General features: G+C 43.0%; 1 long non-coding RNA gene across 1 annotated transcript; it reads left to right on the plus strand.

Moving 5' to 3' along the window:
• Positions 1 to 1982: 1982 nt before the first annotated feature.
• LOC116486399 lies at positions 1983 to 3220 on the plus strand. The gene is made up of 2 exons (XR_004252950.1): positions 1983 to 2918; positions 3049 to 3220. It is a non-coding gene; the product is annotated as an uncharacterized LOC116486399 (long non-coding RNA).
• Positions 3221 to 15889: the final 12669 nt, after the last annotated feature.

Here is a 15889-nt window from a genome sequence, read left to right on the forward strand (position 1 = left end):
CTCGCCTCCCGCTTCCACCCCCCGCGGCTGCCTTCCCCTCCTCCCCCGGTGCCGGGGCACGGCGGCGGAGATAAGGGCAGCGCCGAGCCGAGCCGAGCCGAGCCGCGCCAGCAGCAGCAGCAGCAGCAGCAGCAGCAGAAGCAGCAGCAGCAGCAGCCGCCGCTCCCCTCCCCGCCTCCGGGCCGGGGGCTGCTCCCCCTGCCCGCCGCCGCTGAACTTGACCCCGGCGGGTCTCAAGGCGCCGCTCCGCAGCCATCGCACATGGCTTTGACCCGCTTTGGGGGGGGGGGGCTTTAGGAAAGGGGGGGGGGATGCACCGAAAAAAAAAACAAAAACCTGCAATCCGAGAAGCACGTTACACCCACCCCCCTTTTGTTTTTATTTTGTTTTGTGGTTTTTTTTGAAGGGGGGGCACCCTCGCTGCCCCCCCCCGCCACACGCTGCCCCCCCAGCACACGCCCCCCCCTTCCCTCACCCCCCCCCCATCCTCCGCGCCGCCCCCTCCCGGCCCCGCCGCGCACCCCCCTCTCCAACCTCCCCCCCCCCTCACGTCTTCCCCGGCTTTTTAATTTTTAATTTTTTTTTTTTTTTTTTTTTTTTTACCTGTTGATCGACCGCCAGCAGCAGCCCCGGCAGCCTGGAAGATGGTGGAGCCGCGGCGCGAGCCATGAACCGTCTCCTGCTGCCGGCGGAGTTGGCCGCGGATTATGTGGCGGTGGCCGGCGGCGGGGGGGGACGGGGGGGGACGGGACACGGGGAGGGCGGGCGGGCGGGGGGCCGCGGCGCTGCCGCTGCTGCTGCCGCTGCTGCCGCTGCCGCTGCCTCCCCCCCTCGGCCCCGCGCCGCGGGGAGGGGGCGACGGGGCCGGCGGTACCGGGGGGTGAGGGGGGGGGGTGGGGGGGGGGGGGGGGCGGGAGCACCGAGAGGGGGGGGATTTGGGGAGAGGGGAGGGAGTTTAGGGGACGTGGAGGGGGGGGGTCGCGGGCCGGGTCACGGCGCGGCGGCGGCGAGGCGTCGGCCTGCGAGCGCGGGTCGGCCGCCGCGTTATCAGGGGCTGTTATCGCTTGTCAGGACCTCCGTCTCCCCGCATTACGTCAGTTTCAAGACACCGACACTATTAATATCAAAGGAGCCTTCGCGGAGGAAAGCGCCACCCCAGACGGAGCGCCCTTAAAGAGACAGCGCAGGCGGCCCCGCCGCGCCGCCCCCCCCTTCCCCTCACACGCAGCCCCCCCTCAGGGCCGGGCCGGGCCGGGCCGGGCTCCCCCGGGGGCGGCCATGAGCGGGGAGCGGGCCGGGCCGCCGAGGCTTTGGCCGAGTTGGGTGTCTGAGGAGCAGCCCGCAGGCCACAGCCGCATCCCCAGCGCGGCCCCCGCGAGGTTTTGGTGCCTTTTTATTTTTTTTTTTTTTTGCTTTTTATCGATCGCATTGATCGCTGCTGTACGGATTTTGAAAAGTCACCAACACCGCCACCGCCTCACAGCACCCCCAGCACCTCACAAAAATGACAACGACACCACCAGCACCACCTCCGAGCCGCTGCCCACCCGCGGGACAGGGCACGGGGGGGATGCCCGGGGGGCTCTGCTCGCCCCTCTCCCCCTGCTGTACCAGACAGACAGACGGACACTTCCCAGTCCTCAGCTGAACGTGGCCCGTGGGTGCCTTCTCGTTAACACCAAGCACAAATTAGGTCTCGAGCTGCCCTGGAGAAGACCCTTAAAACTGCCCTCTCTGCTCTGAGCCTCTCCGACTCAAAACGCGCCGCTTTCTCCCCTGCCACAAATTGCCAGGAGTCTGTATGTCGGAGTCAAAAACTCCGAGGAGAAGCAGTACGTGAAAGGTTCCCCTGAAAGGGTTTAAAACCCCAAATATAGTAGGCGTTAAAAACTATGTAAACATTTGTTGGGCATTTGGACACAATTTTTTCTGCACTTAGGTGACTTTATATGGCGAGTTTTTTCCTCCCGTGCAAGTCGCTTTGAACTGATTTCACATTAAAACACAAGTGTTCTGGTCGCTCGCAACTAGTAACACATTATTCAAATGAGAAGCTGGAAAAGAGTTAAATCATTACGATTTAAGTTAGAGACGAAGCTGTTTCCCCCAAAATGCTTGAAATGACATAACATTTTCCTCACATTTTCCTTCCCAAATACATAGCTATAAGGCATAAAACCTTCAGAGATACACGCTGACGCAAATGAAACCCTCCCGTAAAGCGTATGGCGTTTTCAGTCCCCTCTCCAAGCTTAAACATTCTTCATATATGTTTAGGATAATCTACTGGCAGATTTGTAAAGTAATTGCTCATGTAAATCACCCAGCAACACATTTCCCCCTTAAGTTCTTTTGTAGGATTGTCTGATAAAGCGCTTTATGAATAGCAAAGCAATAATTCACATGCAAGAGGTGAGCCTGTCATGTTGCAAATGGAAGGTAGCAGAGAGTTGCAGGCTGCGGCGCACGGTGGGATCCCAGAGCCCAGGAGGGGAGCACCGACAGGGTCTGTGTGGGACCCCCTCCCTCTGCACCCAGCAGCACACAGCCAGTGCGGAGCAGTGGAGAAGTTTATGACGGAAAGTGGAGGAAAGTAGCACCAGAATTTAAAGTTTGCTTTAGCAGCGGGGCCATATGCCGTAGCACCTCACTCACATGCGCAGGGAGAATGTTTCCTGACTTCATAACCCTCTACTTTTTCTCAGGCTGGAAGTGCCATAGCAGAACTGCAGTCAGAGACGAACCGCTTTCAGGAACCTCAGTGAATGCAGAATTCGGACTAGTGAATACTTTTGTCCCATCTACACTGATTCAGACCTGTTCTTCACTGCAGCTTAGGTTCTGCTGTTGCTGCCAAGCCAGACAAGAGTGGCTGTTCGCTCGGAGACGCCTTGCCTGTGAAGGGTTAAAATCAGCAGGTATTTTGTCTGATTACTTGGCTAAGCATCTTACAAGCAGGGCTCCAGTGGAAAATATTTAAACAAGGGTTATTCCCCTTTGCTTCTCTGCTCTAGTGAGACTTATTAACGTCTTTTTCTTTTAAAACAGGAAATGATGCCCCCCACACCTTAAATCCTCACCAGCTTGCATGTGTGCCTGCAGTTCTCCTCGATTTTAGTCACATTATGACAGATAAAACACAGAGAAGATTGTTAACCATGAAAGTGCAGGTTTCAACACGTGGAAACCTTGATAATAAACACACCTTTTTTCACCTGTAGAACAATACGAGATATGTATTTGTAAAAGACATAAGCTTTTTGTGCACATGCTTTTAAAATGAAACCACAGAAGCCGTTCCTAAACAGAGATTAGAAAGACAAAATGTGTCTTCGTAATTTCAAGTCGACGACTTTAATGAAATACTCTCAGGAAAAGTATGTTACAGTATCTTTGTAAAAAAAAAAAAAAAAAATTCTTGCATGATACGTTCTGCATTTCAAGTTAAAATAAAGCAGATCAAGAAGATGTCAATATCAATCTGTTTATATTCACCACAACAGAACTGTAGAGAACTTAATAAAAGCAAAAATATTTTCATAAACTTTTTCAGGCAAATTATTTATTTATGAAATAATTTATAAAGAAAATTTTTACCTTATGGTTTAGATACATCGCATATGCTTGTGATTGACACAATATGTTCAGGCTCAAAGGCCTGTACAGCCTTTTTTTATTTTTATTTTTTTATCCTAGCAGGAATATTTCAAAACAACCAACTAATTCATGAAGTCATACAGTAATTGTTTGACAGTTGTTTCTAATATAGAAAAATAAGTTATGTATATTGTTTTCATTCAAATATTTGTTGATTTGTTGTTAGAATCCTTTGACGTTGACATGCCGCAAATTGCATTAGGAGAAATACTGAAGATTTATTTTCATTTATTATCTTCTGCTGTCAAACATTTGCAAAACCACTTAAAGCAAGTTTTATTTCGCTTTACTTGAAACTTATATTCTGCATGATAGTAGGTGGTTGCTGAAATAACAAGTCCGGCTTTCTGGGGTAGATAAGAACCGAGGAAGCGAAGGCAAAGCAGCAGCAAAGCAAGAAGATACAGAGAAAGTGCTGCTTTCACAGCGAGGCATGAACAAAGTAACTCCTAAATAATCCTCCATTTTTTTTTTTACACTCAGGCACATTCTCCATTGAGGGAGAATACAGAGGCCCGTCACAGTTGCTTCTTGAAGGAAAACAGTATAACAGTCATTGTTTATCAAGATGACATAACATGCCATTTATGCCTTTATTGTTTAATGCAGTTTCTCTTTTCTTGTAGTTTACTCAGCGTACATACAAAGAAGGATTAACAGTTAAGCATAAGCATACTTGTTTTACAATTTCAGCCTTTTAGTGCATAACTTACTTACTTAAAGTACTAGAGCCTATAATCACAATGATTTTACCTGATGGAACATGCATTTCAGAAATATAATCCAACTGTTTACCCTAACACGTCATAAATTGCAATTCTTTACAAAAACCTCAGAGATTGACATCCATTGCTCTTAAATGCCTGCTGCTTTAGCACACATCATCAAGAAAGTATTTCTGTATTATTCTCCCTCCAGTTGGTAGTATATCACATGAATTCTAAAGACCATTTTCTTTTACTGTCTTCAATAATGAGCATTTTGAGGAGCATTTAGTTATGTGTCTGAGGCACTCCAGCGTGAGTTTCTTGGGAATATAAACACGGCAACTTACAGAATTTCTGCAGACCCACTTCTTTTCCTTGCACAACTTTTGTCACATGAAATCATCAGGAAACTTTTGTTCCCTTTCTTACACGCTGCACAGAGTCAAGTTTCCAAACTTCAAGTTGTGCGCCAAAGGCAAAAAAAACTACCACTGATTTTAAAAGAAACGGGACTGGAGACCCTAATGATGTGGTTGAAATGTCTCTGAAAAGAGATTATGCGTTGTGATAGACAGGGCAGTGCTGAGAACAGCCAATGAAACAGCATGCAACAGAAGAGCTAATACCATGGCATGATCCCAGATTCAGCAGATGTTTTCTAGGGGGATTGGATATCTGGTAATGGGAAATGGAACCTTTCTCTTCTCTGTCACCGTTTTTAACTCAGGCCAGTAGTGATGGAAAGGCAATAATATCTGATGCTTCTTTGGTAGCTTTCTCCACTGCGTGGTAGGAACCTGTCCTCCTGGCTGGACCACACCAGGGCTGTCCGGGGCTCCCCAGCACCCCGGTGGCACTGCTGGCCCAAGGGCCTTTTTGGGAAATGCCTGGAAACCCTCTTTCCCTGGGAGCAGTCTCCTGGGGAGGGATGCCAAACACCGGCTGGGCATGGGCTGCTCCTGCTAATGGCGTGTCTGCAGATAGTTAAATAACTCTGGCAGCCGCAAAAGATAATTTATCACTTTACACTATCGTAAAATCTACTAGAAAATTAAAAATGCTAAAACACCAGACTCCTTGAAATCATTTACATGCAGGAATCCACATAATTGTATAGATTTTGATCTTAAAAATGCTATATAAAAGGCATTCATCCAAAGCTCTGAAAAACCTCACATGCACATACACATACATATGGAGTAATATATAATGAGTCTTTCCCAACAAATATCAATAAAAGAAGTGGCAGCCTTTCTTCCCACATTCCAACCACAAGTTCAGCAAATCAAAACAACCTGAGCCCCCTGTCCTGTCATCACCCCCAACCAGACAGAGCCACTACCTCTCACTGCCTCAATTCCACGCTCAGCTTCCCTCCAGCACTTCTGGGAAGGCTAATCTGGATCAAGTGCATTGAAGTCAATGGGAAAAAAAAAAAAAGAAGCTATAAATGAGTTCAGGAATCTTTACATTAGGTCCTACATGTAAATGCTTTTCTTTCCTATTCATAAGGCTTGTAGTTATGAAATTGTAGTGTTCTGGATATAATATTAAATCTCACTACAATATCTTCTAATATAAAGCAACGATTCCATACAATCAAGGTGTTTGTCTCAAAAGGAGTTTTCTTTCATTTGATTTCCCGTAAATAGCTTTTTCTTTTCCATTTATGATTTTTCACCACACTCAAATCTTTATTTTAATGTGACAGACTACAAGCAACAAGTTTTTATTGCAGAAAAGATTTATTTACATAGCTGCTGATGTGAGGTCTCAGATTAAGTTTAGGAAAAGGAAATATCTTTCAAATGTGTATATTTCATATTGCAAAAAACCTGCATTTTCCTCCCCAATATGAACATTAAATGCCTGCCCACAGAATGGCTTAGGAGGTGCAATAGATGCTATTGAGAATCTCAGACACCCGTTGCATTGTCAAAATTGCCAAGATGCTGTTATTATTTTCAACTAGGGGGGAGGAGAAGGTGCTGCCAAAATTGGTGGGGTGAAAAGGGGCAAAATCAGACAATAGAGATAAATACCAGAATGTAGCACATGGTCTTTAGTGGTCTCTACCAGCCTCCTGTGAAACACTTTAAAACACACATGCACAAGGACACACAAAGAGTTACCTTCATCCAGACTAATACATCTAACTTTCAAGGTGTACGGTGCTTTGTGTAAGGAAGAGCTTAACCTTAATCCGGCTTTACCCTCTGTATCATGAAATCAGTCCATCTTGCAAAGAGGTCATCTGATGGACCTCTGCGTGCCAGGCATGGCTGCCGATAAGCAGAAATTTGCCTTGCTCCTGAGACCAGGGGGATTTGGGGAGCAAAAGGAAGAAAGGTCGGTGTGTTCCTACATTTGGAGGCTGCATAATTCTCCAGTAGTCTACGGGATTGTTATAACTTGCTCCTCATCTAGACAACTCAACAGAGCTTTCTAGCTTGAGTGAGAAGTGCGCTCTGACCCGCTTTTTGTCTGGCCTCTGCATAAGAAAAATTTCACATCCACAAATCTGAAATTTAAATACGATGCCTCTTGTAATGCTTAGTCTTTGGAAACAGGTAACCTAATAAGAATGCTGCCTTGGTTAACTCTAAGGCCTGTTGACACCAAGATGAAAATAACTCACGTCCTTTAGTTGTGAAATGGCAGTGCCATTGTCTTTGTTGAAAAACATGAAACAAGTGTAGGCATCCTTTAAATTTATTCAAGACTTTAATTTTCTCAGTGGTTATCAGTCTTGAAAGAGGTTTTCTTTGGAAATAGTCATTCCTTTTGGGAAGAGCACATCACCCTACAAAAGTGGCATCAGACTTAGGTCAGTTGGTTCTGCTCTCTCACTAGGAATTCTCATTTCAGCCCATACCTTCATGACCTGCATCACATGCCCATACACACAGTTTTACAGAGCACAGAGTGAATCAGGCAAAAATAATGCTGATGGATCAGCATTTGTTTCCTCTTGGGATCTTGATGTGGTGAGGTGCAGATCATGACCCAGAAAACCTGTGTGTCCCTGTCTTATTCAATGCCTGGACAAACTGATCCCACATAGGGCAAAGATACTCTCTAATTTTTTTCCTCCTTCCTGACTCCACTGCTTTTAGTTCCTTTCATTACTCACATAAAACAGACAGTTACCTTATGACACACTAAAATATTTATGCATTACACTTCTTATTTAACAATGGCCAGAAATGCCCTTGATGGGCTGGTGAAAAACCTGGATGGTTTGGCCAATTTTGCTGTATATATATATATATATATATATATATTTATTTTTTTTTTCCCAATGAGAGTTTGATTGAATAGAATGCAAAATAACAAAACAAGAAAAAAAAATTAAAAAAAATCAAGCCAAGTAACTCATCCCTGTCAAAACCCTTCCCCCTCACTTTTTTAGCATTGCAAAATAGACACTGATATTATTGACATTAACATAGACATTGAACTGAGAATCATCAGCTATTTTTAAATAAAGGAAATAAAGCTACATACTACATTATGACTAATGTATGGAAGAGTCACTCATACAATGGCATGTAAATAAAACATTTGTGATTAATAGCTTTATATTTATGGAAAGAGGCATCTTTTTGAATGACTGGTGTGTATGATATGGGTAGAAAATAATCTGGACTATTTAGGAATCAAAGTGGTAAAATGAAATAAAAATAATATGAAAGATGTATCTAAGGAAGGGCTAAGTGATCTTCATAAGCCCTTAGTCACAGAAGCCAGAGTGGCTTCCATATAGGAAGCATCCCTAAAGGTAATTGTACTGGTGCCCTATTTCTCCTTGTCAGGAGCTAGAGGCAGCCCAACAAGCAAGCAAGAGGTGCAGTGAGCAAGCTGCATACTGTGATGCAAATTCAGATGAGCCAGCGCAGCACACTGAAAAATGAACTCCTATTTCTTGACGAATGCAGGTAACAACACACAGAAGGAATCCAGACCAGGGATGGGGTATGCAGTCTCAAAAGCAGGCATAAAAGAGCCTGGTAAGTCTAGTCTAGGAGTGGGAAAAAAAAAAAAAAAAAAAAAAAAAAGAGAGAGAGAGGGAGAGAGAGAAAGAGAGAGAGAGAGATTGAGAGAATATATTTTTTTTTAATTCTCCATGTCACTTTTGTTTTATTTGACTTTTTCAGGCCTAGGTGAGGGTAAGAATCAAAAGATGGGGCCCAAGTATGGAAATGGAATTGACTGCCTGAAATAAGCTCAGAAGGGTAGCTATTGGGGCTGCTAATTATGACAAGCAGCCCAATGAGGCTGTCAAGCAGAGAGAAGTAGACAGAAGGATGCATCAGGCAGATAAAGCAGCACCTCTCCTATGATAAGCTTCAAGTACCATTCAGACTCTTAAAGAGATGCATTTTAACACAATCTGCGTAAAGGACTAAGTCCTTTTTTCCCTACCTCCACAATGCCATTACTAGAGATGTGCAAGCATTAGAAGAAAAAAAGGCTACTTGGGAAGGGCTCATGCATAGCAAATTTGTTTTCCCCCTTCCCCATCAACTCTGTAATTACAACCATTCAGACAAAGCTGGTTTTCCCAGTAGGACTGGCTGAAAACGCAGTTCATTTACATGGCCTAATTGGGCTTTTTTGGCCAAGGTTGTTCTATACACTGACACTAGAACTAAGTACTTAACATTGAAAAATACATTATTGTGGTATTCAAGTTAAGGATTTCATTACTTTGAAGTTAAGAAATTCAGAGTGAAGGTGTCTCCTTTAACATCAGTGCTTCTGTAGTATGTATATGCATAAGAATAATATTGGCAATTATATTGGCCCCAAACAGTTAAGAGTCTGTGAAGTAAAGAGGCAGTCATTTTTCTTCTTTCTACCTGTAAGAAGTAAAATAGAATTTGGATATTTATGTAGATGGATATACTGTTACATGAAATGTTGGATGTATAGTCCTGTGGCCTTCAGATATTAGTACAGTGAATAGATCAGCTGATTTGTGAAGATCATTTTACTACAGAATAAATTTGGGGGAAAAAAAAAATCAGCTTATTTTGTATTCTACTATTTGAATTATGTAAGAGTTGGTTATTTTTATCTTTTCTTATTTCATTTGTAACTATGTTGCCTCCCTCAGCAAAATACACTGTTCATGAATATGTATCTTATAACCTTTCCTAAGCCAAGTGCACGGGTTTAGTTTCAGCTTCCATATTGTACATGTCCTCTACAGTCAAAGAGGTTTTGCAAAGTCATCAGTGCAAACTCAAGCCATGTCTAGAAAGAAAATTTACATAAATATTTCACCAGGCCTTAGTATAGACAAGGTTCCTGCAGCTGAACCTGTTTTTCAGCATGTTTAATTGCCACATTAATTAGAACATGAGGGCTCAAATCCACAAAGATATTTGGGTGCCTAATTCTCATTAAATTCAATTGAGAGATGGCACTTACATCCCTTTATGGATGTAGAAGACACAGAAACCTCAAGAATCTTATCTGTTCTAAAACTCCCAGACAAATACTGCTATCAGCTTCTTCAGAACAACAGGAATTTTATTGTAGTTCCTGATGAAGGTACCTCTTAAGTACAGGAAATGATATGATAACAATGGAGGCTGTGTTTGTTTCTCACCTCATTTCCAGCCATCCAGCCCTTTCAAACTTCAGGAAGTTGCCAGATCATGGGGTAGGAAACTCAAAAAGAAAAACAAGATGTTCTCTGTTGACCATCAGGAATTAAGCTGGCAGGTTTTGCTCTTTTTTGGCATGATATAAAAACCGACTGTTAGTGAGACAACCATGGCTCCACATTCCTATGTAATCTCCAGACGTAAACAAAAATTGTGATCACACCTCCAGACATGAGACCCCAAGACCAAATTTTCGGGACCCTCGTGTGACTTGTTCATGTATGGGATGATGTCCAAAGGCTGGGGCTGCCATGCTCTACTCCTCCCAGCCACACATCCCTACGCCTTTGCTCATGCTGTACCAGAACTCATGCAACTGGCTGTAAGCCAGAAAAGGGAACTGGTCCAGTTGAAAATGTCTTTTTAAAATCTCTTTCATTCTTTGACAGTTCAAAAATACAGTATCTGGGACAGGGAGAAGGGTGAGACTTCCTTCTTTTGATAGGAGTTGTTTTAAAATTGTCATGAAACAGCCAACCTTTGGAGGTTTGTCTCCAGAGCCACCTGACTACCATCAACTGCCCTGTGAAGGAGTTTCTCTCTCCCTTCATCTTTAACAACTGAAGAAGCCCAGCCTCTTAGTTTAAGCAACTGGGGATGTTTCTTATGTGATATGAATACACACCCAGAGTTACACGATTAATCACAATCTCCCCACCTCTCTGCTTTAAAATGTCAGTCTTAGCTTTGCCTTGATATGCTGTCTAACTGTAATGACGCTTGCTAAATAAACGTTAAAAATAAGGAAGTTATATTTCACAAAGGTAGAGCTTAAAGCCAGAAGGAACCATTACAAACTCTGCTTTGCCTTCCCGCATAATTCTGGCTACAGAATGCTCAATACTCACTGTGCCAAGGCTATAACTGCAGTGTGGAGATAGTATATCTTTCTGAAGATGTCTGTCTTGATTTAAAGACTTCCAATGATGAAGGATTCACTGCACTCCTAGGTAAGCTGTTCCAGCATTTAATTAACATCACTCTTAAAATCATCCCAAACTGATCTAGTATAACTTCAGCTTCCCATTTTGCTTTGTTTTGTTTACCTTATTTTATTTTAAAGATCTATTTTAGCCAAATAAGACTCCATGCTTCATCTATGGACGTGTAGCCCATAACCTCATTGCCAATTACCCTTTTTTCCCATAAACCAAGGAGAAGAAGTTTCCTGGATAATTTCAGTTACTTTTTTTCTGAGTCTTTCATCATTCATCAAAATACTTTTTGAAGTAGAGGCACTACAACTGGTCAAAGGTTTGAGTTATTGTTAGCTTTCAAACTTTAGTGCTATTCTATATTTCAAAGTATATGACATTCATATATCACTAATATAAATATAAAATATCTAAGCAAGTACCCTTTTTTATTTTAGACAAATTTGTAGATCAACAGTTAGGATTTCAGAGTCACTTCTCACTATTTGTAGAAAATTGTTTTGTACTTTTCCTCTCCTCTCCTTCTACTTTCCCCTCCTCTCCTCTCCTCTCCTCTCCTCTCCTCTCCTCTCCTCTCCTCTCCTCTCCTCTCCTCTCCTCTCCTCTCCTCTCCTCTCCTCTCCTCTCCTCTTCTTTCCTTTCCTTCAATACAAAGCTTTCTGTGATTTTTTTCTTTGACTTATGTGTTGAAATTGGAAGAAAATCTTTCTTGACTTTGAAAGTTACTGAAATAAGCACAACATACTTCATCCTCAGACTTCTCATGGCAAAAGTCACTCCAGCCTAATTTACTAGAGATCCTCAAAAATAAAGGATTTCCTTTCTAATGGAAAGAAATAATCAGTCATGAGTAGTAGTTTCTGTCATAAGCCTGAGCAGCAATGTCACTAAATAGTACAGAGCCACATTTTTTACTGTCTATTATTACTTGGGCTTTAACAAGAAGATCCTAGGTTGGATTCTGCCTGCTGAGACATCAAGTTATAATCTTTCAAATGAAGCCACACTACTCACAATTCCCAGAACAAGACAAATCTGCAGACACTAACTAGGTTAGTGGCTATTACACTCTGCATTTAATCTTGGACAAGATAGATAAGCAGGTGGGAGTGGGACTAGGGGAAAGATTTGAAGAGTAAATGAAACTGTTCCTCTAAGATAATAACAAACATCTTACAGCATCCTGAACATCTTCGTTATTACTCAAGCCAAAGGGAGTTGAAACAATTTATCCCTTTGAAGGAGCAAAAGGTAAGGTTTGCACAGCAAGTCTCACAAGAGCTTCTAAGCTTAATCGGGCACACAGTGGAAAATATAAATGAGGAGTGGGAAACCAGGCTGGGCAACACTTTGCTGCAGCGAGGGGAGGTCCACAGCTGCCCATGGCACTATCAGGGCACTACATGTTGCAGTGTGTGGCAGTGCCTGTTTGGTGGAGACCAAACTTGCTCCTCCTCTGTGTGAACATGAGGTGCTTCATGGACCGACTGGCAGTTTGTGCACTGCTGTCAGCAGATCACCACATCTTGCTGCATTGACTGCCGGTGCTCGCAGTGCAGGTAACCCAGGTGTCAGGATTATGTCAGGATCCCAGCTGTTCACAAAGCTTGCAGACCTGTGCTTGTAGGCTTCCAACATCTAGCTGCCAACAGTGATGTGCCACAGCATGAAACTTCATCTGTGGGTGGCACAGAAACCACAAGCACATCACTGTGCCACTGGGTCTTGTTCCAGGCCTCTGCCACCTCTACAATATGAGGTTGATTAAGGAATCAGTCTTGGACCTATGCTCGCATCAAGAGGCTTGTGAGGTGCAGACTGATGCATATTTCTAGTTCTTCATGATTTCCCGGAGACCATGGTAGCTACTTTTGCTCCAGTTTGAAAGCACTGGAAATTGAAGGCATTTGGCACTTTTGAGGTCTTATTGAGGACAAGGTGTGGAGTGGCTGGCCATTTGCAAGCCATGTGTGTCTGCCATAGAGCACATGAGCCCAGAAGGTGTTTGAGTGTTCAGGCAATGGAAGGAAGCATAAAGACAAGGGACAAAGTGAACAACACTTCCAGTGAACAGATACAGATGTCTGTGTCTGTGTGCACATTGATATGGTTGCACATTTGGTGGCACATTCACTTCCACGCTTTTCTGCTTTCTTTGTTTTGTTTGATTGTTTGGGCAAATATCATAAACAACTTAAAAATTTGAATTGTTTAAATATGTCAAATATAAATGTGACTTATTTTAAACAATGTGTTTCAACCAGCTCTTTCACATCAAAAGGCATATTTTCTCTCACAACCTGCTTAAAGCAAAACAAAAAGCTAAGTTACAGCTCCTTGCAAACAATGAAGGCAATAAATACAGTAAATTACTGTTTTATGTGAGACAATATACTAATGCTAACTGAAGCAATGGAATTAGAAAACAAACTCCCTCTGGGAACAATTCTCACACCCCTGTTTTAGAAGGAAGCAGAGTTTACTCGTAAATAATTTAATACATTTACTCCTGCTAGACTGGACTGACAGGTCTTCCATATACCGAAGCTTTGCTTCTCTGATAATTGAAAACTTTTAAACTGAGAAAGTTATCAACTAAGAAACTCTGCATGGTCATTGTAGGACTGTCTAGCAACATATAGATGTATATAGCATGGGATTACTGAATTTTGTCATCATACAGATCCCCATTTAGTTAAAATAGTCCTTCAGACCTACTTGTCCTGTTTGTTAGTATGTAAATAAAATCCCATTCAAGGTCCTATGACAATTCCTTAGCAACTGCAACCATTGCTTACATGGACAAGCAATACAAGGGAAAAGACATTATTATCTGATTTTAATGCAGTTTAGCAACTAGAAGAAAAGAGGAGACAAACCAGCTGACTCTGTAAGCACAGAGTGATAACCTCCACTGCACAGATGCACAAAAGAACCAGAAAAGCAGAAACAAAAGTGTATAAATTGTGATCCCTGTTACTTGCTGTAGAAAGCTACATCATAAAATAGTGGACTTCACTCTTATATTTGTAACACTTCTTCTTTATGTCTACTTTTCATGCCATTTTCTATTTGCTTTACCCACAGTGTTGATACTCTCTCAACTCACATAAATAGATTGGATTCAGAGTTTATCAAATGTTCTTTTTTTTGGCGCTTGGAGTACAGAACTATCAAAATCAGTGGATTCTTCTAAACCCCTTCTTTTTTACTTAATCTTTCTACATTAACAACTCTAATGCATCTTTGTATGCATGTTATATACCACCTAGTGCTAACTGGACCCTTCATTTTGGCTTTCCTTCCCACAGACAACTAACTCTCAGGCATCAGGGCTACCCACAGATTTCCTAAGACCCAGGCAGAAGGGAACTTTGACACAAGTAGCTTGACACAGAGATGAAGAGCAAGAATTTTGGCACTGATTGTTCCCAGAGATTATTGTTCACAGTTGTTTATTCCCTGAACGGTCAGGGCCAATCTTGGAGACCATAGGCACAGATTTGTCAATATTTCAGAGCCTCCTCTAATCTAATTTGTCACTGTGCGAGACTGCTATTTAGACCGGTCACTAAGTAGCTGCAAGCCTCACTCCAACCTCAGGAGACGAAACCATTAGAAGCGTTGTGAAATAGCTGAGTAACCGTAGCACGGGGGGAGGCCAGCATTCCCGGCACAGCTCGAAGACTTACTCTTCCTGTGGAGCTCTCCCAACCGCTCCCACTGATGCAGGAGTTGCCACTCTCCTTTTGCTGCTTACTGCAACCGGGTGAGCTGGAGGAAGATCTGATGCTGCTGCCCTTGCCACTGCAACCCTCCCACGAATTCCAGCAGGGAAGACAGTGAAAATTATCTGGGAATGAGCTGAATCAGCTTCTTTTGTCGGCGCCTTGGCCGCACCCGCATTGTGGCCAGTTCCACCCAGCACTCATCAGCTTCTGAGCAGGAACTGGGGAAGGCTTGTGTGTTTGTGGGCTTCCCTCTGTGCTGGGAGGGCGATAACCCCTGTCCAGGAGTGAAAAGGCTAAACTTAGGTCTCTGCCTTGGGTTCCTCATAGGCAAAGATTGGATCTCACCACCTCCATGAGTACTGGAATAGTTTTGTAAAAGTCTTCACCAGAGAGACAGTTATAAGGCACTCATTCTGCTCTGTTCAGGAGTAACAGGAAACTGTCTAGAGGCTGTTAGCACAGGAGGTCCCAGACTTGTTCATTCCTTGGTCAGTGGTCATGCGCCTCATTCTTCTAAAGACTGGGAGAAATGCACAAACTTCAACTCAATAATTTTGGGATTCTCCTCTGTGTCATCCCAGCAGCTGGTGACCCCTACCTTTTACATTTATAAATTTGTGTTGTTTGAATGTACTCCAGAACCATAACCATATGTGACCATGATCTCAGAAAATCTGGAGCACACACACCTGATCTAATCTCAATTTCTTAATATATATATATATATATATATATATATATATATATTTTAATGAAGAGTGAATGGTGGATGCATTTCTTTTGGACACTCATCTCAAGTTTGTTACACACACAATCTCAAGTTTGCTACACCAGTTCAGCAGCTATCACCATTTTCAAGTTGCAATATCTTTATCTCTGGTGCCCCACCCCAACAGGATTTGTACACAGTCTTTCAGAGGGCAGGAACAGGTATCTGCACTCAGGAGTGCTCAGGGTAGCAAGGGCCATGCAGCACTGAACGTCAAATAAAACAGCAACAGCATGTTGAATAACTGGTTTGTTTTCTTTGCTTCATATAGATTAATTTAAGTAGATCATCACCCTAATATTATAGTCTTGTTTCCTAGAAATGTACTAGAACGGGAACGTTTACGGTGTCCCACTGATAAAAACATTCTTACATCTGTCAGAGTACGCTGCTGCCACTAATGTTTTGCCTTGTG

This window comes from Aythya fuligula, chromosome 2 (genome assembly GCF_009819795.1).
Source record: "Aythya fuligula isolate bAytFul2 chromosome 2, bAytFul2.pri, whole genome shotgun sequence".
In the NCBI taxonomy this organism is placed as follows: Eukaryota; Metazoa; Chordata; class Aves; order Anseriformes; family Anatidae; genus Aythya; species Aythya fuligula.